The sequence below is a fragment of the Bombus huntii genome, chromosome 10, assembly GCF_024542735.1.
Source record: "Bombus huntii isolate Logan2020A chromosome 10, iyBomHunt1.1, whole genome shotgun sequence".
NCBI classification, from domain to species: Eukaryota; Metazoa; Arthropoda; class Insecta; order Hymenoptera; family Apidae; genus Bombus; species Bombus huntii.
The window spans coordinates 10,370,378-10,379,747 of record NC_066247.1 but is presented as its reverse complement, the minus strand read 5'-3'; positions in this window follow the sequence as shown (position 1 = coordinate 10,379,747).

Sequence of the window (9,370 nt, the reverse complement as noted above, 5' to 3'; positions counted from 1 at the left end):
AAGAATTCTGTTAAATACGAAGATACGTGTAACTGAGGAAATTTTGTCGAAGTAAAATGTGCATATCTGTTAAAATGAATAACACTTTGATATTTTTGAAGTTACAATAATATACGAAAAGATTCCTAAAATCAAATAAAACAACAACTTTGGTGTGATGTTATTAAATCGAACACCGCGGGTAGAAAGATAAGATTAGTTTTATGGATTTTATATAATATAAGCGTATTAATATTTTCAAAATATCCAAAAGTATGGCAAGAACACATATTCAATTCCAAAATCAAATAATTTCTATCGTGTATAATGAAAAAAAAGAAAAAAAACAAAAATTGTGACTTATTACAGTCTTACTGTACAGTATTCAATTTTAAAACTGCTCCGTAAAAAATATAAAACGTAATTTATCCTGCTTTTTCCCTATAATTTTCATAGGTAATATTCGTGGAAATCAGAAACTGGTTAGACATCGCGATGATGCATAAATTAACGATCCATGATATGAAAGATTGATTTTAGATAGAGAAGTTATTAAGAGAACATGTTGCTTGCCAGCTAGGAGGAGTACCTCGAGGAAAAGCGATAATATTTAAAATTAGATTAGATTCAATTAATGTTTAATGATCTTCGAGTAAATAAAATATAGTTCAGGCGAATTTTCCGACGTTAAAATGTATGTTTGATGTTGATTGCGGAAGATAAAGTTTTATTGTCTAATAGCTGTTTGGAAAGCAATTATGCCTGCAAAACACGAAATTACTATTTCGTGTAGACGATTGCACAATTTGCCATTCCTGCAAATTATTTCATCATGTGTATTAATTTCTATTTCGGGATCTCTTTCTTCGAAGATTTTTATAAATGCAAGAGCGAAACTCGATGATTTTTAAGAAAGAAAAAAAACAGCTTATATCAACGTTATCAACAGTATAATCTAATATTAATAATTTTCATAATTCAATATTCAATATTTAATATTGTTCTCTCTCTGTCAGCTCTTAGATACATTTCCAGATACGTCACAAACATTAGCGATATAATTTAATGAAATTTCAAAATATCTTCAATAGTACAGATAATATATTCGTAAAAAAAATTCGAATACTTTTTTGTAAGTCTGTTTTTGTGTGTAGGCCTATTCGTTTATAATTTAGATTAAAATTTCAAATTAATTATAATTCTCTATGTGTGATATATTTTATTGTAGTTTCGTCTCTAACGTGTTGGAGATCATTTCTCAAATATCAATATCGATCAAAGCAAAGACGAATACGAAGACGAGATTGAATTGCAAGACACAAATTTGGGATAGCAATATCATTGAGATTAATGAAAGAATAATGTGTGGTAACAGCTTAAGCGCTACACAATAAAGGACTACGATGAAGCTACAGCAGCATGCGTCTGTGGAAAAAGAGCGAAAGATAGCACGTGCACATAAGTTTTGCAATTTTGAATCGATTTCTTCTGAAACGCGGCGGCCTTCGGCCGCGTGAATTAATTTATGAATAAAGAAAGCAAGATATCTGGAAGTGCGTAAAGCGTTACTACATTCCCACGGATGAATGCAACATGCTTGTAACACGTGTTTGTATTCCGTATGTTTAAATACCATTCGGCGTTCGTTTTTAAAGAGTAGAAAATCAAACAATCGTATAATGGAAAAGGCGATTTTATTTGTAATTCTTAAATCAAATTCTTCAAATTTATATTCTTTACTATTTCTAGGCTCTAGTAAACATCGTTTATCCTTGCATAGTCGTATTTTGGAAATTTGTATTTTATTGATATCGTTGCATTTTGAAAATTGTTGCTCTATTAGCATCGTTATATTTTATCTATAGATTAGAAGTTGTTAATTGTCCATTTTCACGAGCAATTAGAAAGATAATAACTTTGTAAAATGTTTTATATTTTTACGAATTCCTTGTGTTTGAGAACTCGATTTTACTTTGCGTGTCTCATTTTATGAGTTTAATTTATTTACGAAAATATCTATTTTTCTCTTGTCCAATAAGTGTCAATTACAATGATCGATGTTACGCGGAACTTCCTAAACCTTGCACCACTATCAAACCAATGTTTCAAAGTCCAACTTTCGTCCCAAGTTGTGGCAGAATTTTTATTTACCAAGGCCCATTAATGTCGAAATGAGTAGAAAGGTTGGATCTATTGTGGAGTTCAATTCGGAGGACCTTGAGATTTTTAAGGCACTTGCGTTTAATAAAAGCGAATCGTTTTATTTGACATTTGAGTTAGCGAATTTAGGTGTTAACGTTTTATGAGAGCAACCATATAGCGTCGAGGGTTCGATAATCAACACGGTAAATACGAAAAATGAAATTTTGACTATTAGTTGAATCAGAATTTTAAAAGGAAATAGCTATCATTTTACATATCAATTATAAAATTATTTAAATATTTAGAACTCTCAGATTAATTTTTTACAATTACCACGAATTACCGATAGCTATGAAGCTATGCTTTCTCATTGCGTGATATGAGACATAATTTTATTGGAAAAGCAGAATCGACTTGACTTTAGGTTTAAAAAGCAACATTAAATTAACATTCGTTCGTGTATAAATTAAAGGTGTTCTCAATAATTCGATGTTTCAACTTGAACACACAGAACTTACTCATTGTCAGTTTTAGGTATGTTCAGTTTTCAGCGATTTTTCTGGCAACACCATTATCTATCCATTTTCTTTATGTCTTCAGGCAACACTGTTATTTATCTATCTTTTATGTCTACAAAAAGTGCAGTCTCTTCACATTTTCGAAATACTTCATCTCTTTTTTTATCGCATTTCCGTTATTTCTGAACATAAATCCTTCTTTTCGTCGTCGTGTTACGCGACACGCTATAATATCGCACGGTAAAATCGCCGACCAATTTTTGTTACAGATTAATAGTAGCATATCGTAAAATATCTGCTATTTTCTGTTACGAGAAAGCGCGATGCAATTAGAAATTTTACAATTTTTTTAATATTCAAGAAAGTCCTAATATAAACGATATCCTGACAAATTCCTTGATTTGTTTTTTTTGTAGATAATAATACATTCTAGATAAAGCTTACTAAAAAAAATTATTTAAAATTATTTAATTTCATAAAACATTACTCACGTGTAAAAATCTGCGACAAATTTTCGAAACATGGACATCATTCGGTAATCTTCCGTGGATAGATGTTTCCATAGATCAGAATCTTAATGCAGACATCATGCAAAGAAATAAACACACATGTGTAAACTACATACATAAACATGTGTAAACTACAAGAGAGTTCTGGCTAATGACAAGGAAAATTGAACTTTCTAGGAAAAATAAGATATTTGCTTTACGTATGTAAGCGTAAAGTATGTTATTAATAAATTATAGCCTAAGTAGCGACCATTCTTTCCCAGTTGACTTTAGAGGAAAATAATGTTATTACCTGCCATTTACACTCTTCTATAAACGGATAAATGGTATGGATAATGTTTTCTACTTAAAATTCCAATTTTTTGTTACGCCTTGGAATAACCCAACGAAAATACGTAAGACCTTTTCCGTTACATTTCTCGGCAATTAAGGAATTTTAGATAAGTCAGCTATAAGAACTGAAATGTTATTTCTGGAGTAATTTGAAACAGCGCGTAAATAGAATTGACTGTAATTTGAAAAAAACAAAATTTCAACCGGTGTTACGTCGCGTAAGACTCTACCTAGCCGAGGCCATACACCGCAGACAATATGGCAACCAGATGTCTTCGGATACTCGCAGCGTATCCTCCATAGTTTCAAGGACCTTCCATAAATTTCATAGATTTCCTAGAAAAGGTCCTTCAAACGAAACAAATATCTGTTTCCGAGGAATTTCTAGAGACTATTGTCTACCACGGCTTAACAAGGGAAAGTTAGTTTTTCTCACGTACGCTGCAACTTTCCTCCCACTAACCACTTTCTCTCGAGGGCGGTTAAGATCCTTCGTCTAACCAATTAACGACGAAGCCTACTCCCTCACTCTCCTAACTCAAATCGTCACGAACAAATCCGATGGTCCCATGCGCTAGACACACCCATCCTTAGCTTTCCTCCGACACATCATCGTCTCCCAAGACAGTACTGATTTCACATCCTTCGAACGGTCAACATCCTTCCACCGGGTATACACACCCGTAGATCAGTCACTCACTCATCTCGTACATACGCACCAGTGTAACTAGCCTCGTTATGAGTTGTGGAATAAACGGTGAAATATAACTTACTACTGTGTCATATTCATTCAACCACCTCTGTTATCCTAACCGAAACAGGGGAACGACTACTTCGCGGCGTCGATTCACCGAATCGTAGCGAGAATTTACGCCTCTCGCTGATGCGTTTTCCTCGCGACCGCGTCTCTCCGCGAACGGTCGTAACAACCGGTTAACGCCTAAAAATAGAAAAATTAGTGGCTATGAACATGGCTGAAAGAACAATGTTGAGAAAGTTAAACGCGAATAACTAACTATATAGTTATACGAATAATATGACCAACTAACGAAGAATTAATAGATGCAGCATCAACGAAGAGGATGAGACTATACAGACATCTATTAAAAAAAGGGTAATTTCATGCTTGAAGATTAACGAGAGAACAATGTTGGAGAAATTAAAAACGAACGACGTGTAAAATCAGAAGAATTAAAAGATCAATGAGAAGTAGAATGCATCGGAGAAGATCAAACGATACAGCGTTAATATTATCCCGAAGCACGAATAAAAGAACGGTATTAAAATTGTCTGGAGTTCCAATTTCAAACAAGATCTCGGATTATCTGCAGGAAATCAAGCACAATGCAATTACTTTGCTTATCGGTTGAGAAATTTCTGTATCGCGTCATTCGCCCTTCTCTTGTGACGCAAATCGTGGTATTACGCATGATTGCTAATAAAATAAAAATCAGAAAGAAAGACAGCAAGCAAAAATGTAACGATGACGGTGATTATCAGCGCGATAGATCATTCGTTCTACTTCCTGATGTCCTTCTCTACACGATGATAGGCTCGATTTCTATATTTAAAGAAACGCATAGACGTAAGCAGAAGAATACCATATTAGTAAACTGGAAGCTGTAGCAGCCTTTAGAATGGCCAGAAAAGAAGGAAATATACGAGGGACACCGTTCAGTTCCTATGTTGCGGTTTCGTAATCTGTCGTTAATGTTAGAGATAATGTTTATGCTGGTCGTTATCGAATTGTTCGCTTTTGAAACAGACATGACCGTCACTACGAAACAGATATTCCGATTGGCTTGCATAATATGTGTCAGCTCTTACAGCTGCGCGTAATATTTGCCTCTCAGCGTGTCCTTCTTCCTTCGAGTTTCGTATCCATCTGATTTCTCCTGCCGCTTCTATATTTTCTCCTGTTTTTTGGTCATTCGTTCTTCATTTACACGTAGTATTATTCGATCGGTTCTACGACATCTTTCCATTCTTTTCAATCTTCCTTGTTCGTAGTATTTTACGATATCGAGTTTGCTTATTTGGGAAATATAAAATATCTTGACTTTCGTAAATCGATAATTTACAATTTCTCTTTGGTTCGCGAGCTCACGCTAAAAACTGTGACTTGAGAGAAATTGTAAATTAATAGAAAAATGGTAACTTTCCCTCTTTCGAAGTAACTTTATAATTTTCTTCTCTTTGTTCGTCTTTCTGAATTGTTAAATTTCAAGATATTAGCGATTTCCTTGACTCGAAAAGTATTGACAAATTTTCATAGAATTATTTCAACGTCGTGTTCTCCAGGATGGAGCGAAGAAACGTGCAATTTCGAAGGTTTAGATGCGAGACGGTTAACTGTATATCAAGGTAAGAGCCGAAAAGCAATTTGTACGATCGTTTCTTTATATAAAGACGAGAGAAGTGACTCCCATGAATGGATGAAACTACCGCAAGCAAGGCCATCCTGGCTGCCTGGTTCCATTCGCTTTTTACGAATACACATTTAAGTTCAAGTTCACCGGCGTAAACGATCTTGAACGAGTTCGACGAAAAGACACGGTTAAATGTTATCTAATCGTCCTTCAATTTCGCTTCGGTCCTACTTGGCAGGTATATCATTTTCTTAAGTAACTTCCTTACTTAACTCTTACTTAACTAGCTGATTAAACAATTTTTTCAACAGACTTTTTCCATTTCGAGATGTGTAATAAACCTTAGGTTGTTTTACTTATCTCGCGCTCTGTATCTTTTGCTTTTTAACGGCCACTTTCATTTAACGCCATTTTGCTAGCTATGCTTCCTTTAATTACACTTTAGTTATACTGTTTAGTAACTATACAGTATTGCGTGTATAGTTTATGGTTAAATAGTTCAATCATCTAAATAGGGAACAATCGGAATGTTTTTTTTCTATTATTTATTTATTTATATCTTACAATTTGTCCAGTAGGACATTTGGTAAAATATTATAGTTTAATGATATAGCAATATAGCATGTGGATGGTTACCACCAGTGGGATACCATCTTCGAATTTGATTGATTTATTTCTTTAGTGTGGTGAGTGTTTGTATGTTAGGTTACGTCCTTTGTGAAATCTGTTTGGTGTTTAATCTTTTTAATCTTCTTTTTATGTTTGATGCGCCGACCGTGGAATGTTTTTAGAAAAAAGAAAAAAATCATGTAAGGCAAAAGGTCGAAACAAGTTAATTATATTGGAAGTTTTAATTTTTTAAATATAAATTACGTGTAAGTTGGTAATTATAATGGCTTTAAAGAACTTTGTTTCAATTTCTAACAATTTTAACAATTTTAATAATTATTTGACTGGAGGATACACTTGCCACTTATGTATATTTATATATTCATTATGACCTTTTCATTAATAGAATTTTTCAAAAAACTTTTTAGTTTATCCGTATCGGCTTTGTTTTCAAGGGGATTTATCGTTTCTTTGAAGCACGCTTTCATCCATTTTCTTTCCTCTCATATGCACGCGTGTCCTTTCGTTTATCGTTACATTTATTGCGATAAAAATATTCTCTCCCTTTGTTTCTAGATTCTCATTTCAATCGAATATTAATACACCGTTAAGAGCAAACAGAGCTCAGAACTCCCCTTTCAAGTCATTGCAGCGTGCACGTTAAAAATGATAAATATTGTCCATTTACGAAGCAATGCGCAGAATCGTTCGACTTGGAATATTTTAATTAAGGACATCTCTCTACGTCAGAGAAATGATAGGGAGAGACAGAGTTCTTGAATCGATATATCCTTGATACTTCCGTTTTATCGTTTATAAATTATGCACCAAATAGACACAGTTTCCCTATCGATCGTTTCAATCCTGTAAAAAAGTACCAACAGTTTATAAAGGAAAATATTTGAAAATTGCAATTTTCTTTTAAACATGTCTCTTGTATTTTCTAGCAAGTACATTCCTTTTTTTTCGATCGAGTTACAGTATATTTTTCTTCGATTTCCGACAAGGAACCGAGACCTCTTTTTCTATAATTCGACCTTCCATTTAGCTCCATGGCCACAGGGAGTCTAATGGGTTCGACGAAAGGGCTAGTGCGTGACGAAAAAATGATCTTGCGAGATTGTGCTTTACTGGAAACTGCCATCATGTTTTTGCCAACTTTTCCTTTGATGTTCACCACCTTTTCGTTGAGGGAACTTTGGTTAGTGGCTTCTTAATCAAATCGCTCGGAGGTATGTTGCTTCCCTTTGGGGAAAATATATCCTACTTTGATAAAATTTTAATACACTCTTGCATTAATTTTGATACTTCTCTACCCTAATTTTATTTGTAGTACTTTTCCTGGATCCGACTCTCTATTCTTTTTATTCCTTTCTATTTTATAATTCTGTTCTCGTTTATTTGGAGAATATAAAATGCCACACAGCTTTTATTCAATTATTCTAAATCTATATTATCTAATTTACCATTATTCTTTCATTCGTCGAGTAAAATCATACTTTGAAGAATGGCATTTTAACAAAGTGAAACTTTCCTCCCTTAAAGACAAGTTTCATAATCTCCTGTTGCTTTTCATGGCCTATGTTATACAAACTACAATTCTCTTATATTGTTCTTAAATCAATCGCAATATTTCCCATAATCTTGATTAGTCAGTATTACTAATTTATAAATAAAATCGACGGAAGGAACTACGTCTCTTAGAAAGATAATTCCGTTTCAGTTTCTAGGATATTATCATATAAACGATCAGTGTTCATAGCGTTATAAACATGAATTAAAGATATGAACGATAGAACACCAGAACATCGTTAGCAACACGTTAGAAATGTAGATACGATATATATTATAATACCATCAGTTGATTTGACCGATTCCTTCACCATGGCGTAAGAAATACTATTTTCGACCTCCATTTGCTGGATTTTTTATTCGAACGCGAACACCTGTCCGAGAAAATCAATCTTCTGGAAACTATAAAATGAAATACTCCACTCGAACAATAATTGTATTGTGTTCTCTCTTAACATATTATTCCCGGATTATTCTCGCGTTATCTGCCATTGATAAACATTTATCTTCGCGCTTTGCTAAATATTCCATATTCATAAAAATGTCCATAATTCTAGAATATACATTTGGTCTACCAGGTGACAATTTTATCACGAACGTTCTGTTTTTCCCACGCGATCATTGACATTTGTGTAGTATCGGGAAGAAGGGCCCAAGAAACGTCGAGCTAACTACAGACAATGTCGCGAGAGCCGAGGCGCTGTCGGCTCCATCGATGCATTACCGGGGTCCTTCAGGTAAATAGGTAAATAGTCGAAAGGACCTACGTGACCCTGGCTACGAGCGTCTGTAGAACACGTGTGCGGTGGGCCCAGCAATAGACAATAGAATGCGGCAACGGCCAGAGCGTTTAGTCGAAAAGCAGCGTGCGAGTCGAATAGCAGAGTGCGAGTCGAGAAGCAGAGTGCGAGCTGAGCGGAGACAGAGGTTGCGAGTGGCGTTGCCGAGAGAGTGTGGATTGCGCTGTTTTCTGTGCGTTTGGCGTGAATAGTTCAGGTTGAACAACAATCGTCTTTTTCTGTCTGATTAACATCTCTATTGTCCACTCTTTGTAAACACATTATATCACGATATTACATTTGTAAATAATTTGTGATATTGTTTTTCAATTATATTTATGAAGATATAAAAACAAATAAACTTCAGCAGTAAATATATATGTACTGACAAATTAACACGTTTCAGTGCGAAATCGATGCACGTATCAACATCATTTATTTACTTTTTTTTCAATACTTCTCAACAATAACGAATTAATATTTGTGAAATAAAAATCAAGCGAGAAAATTGTTTCCACCTTTTTCTTTTTTTCTCCTGAGCGGAAAGCAGGAATCGTAGA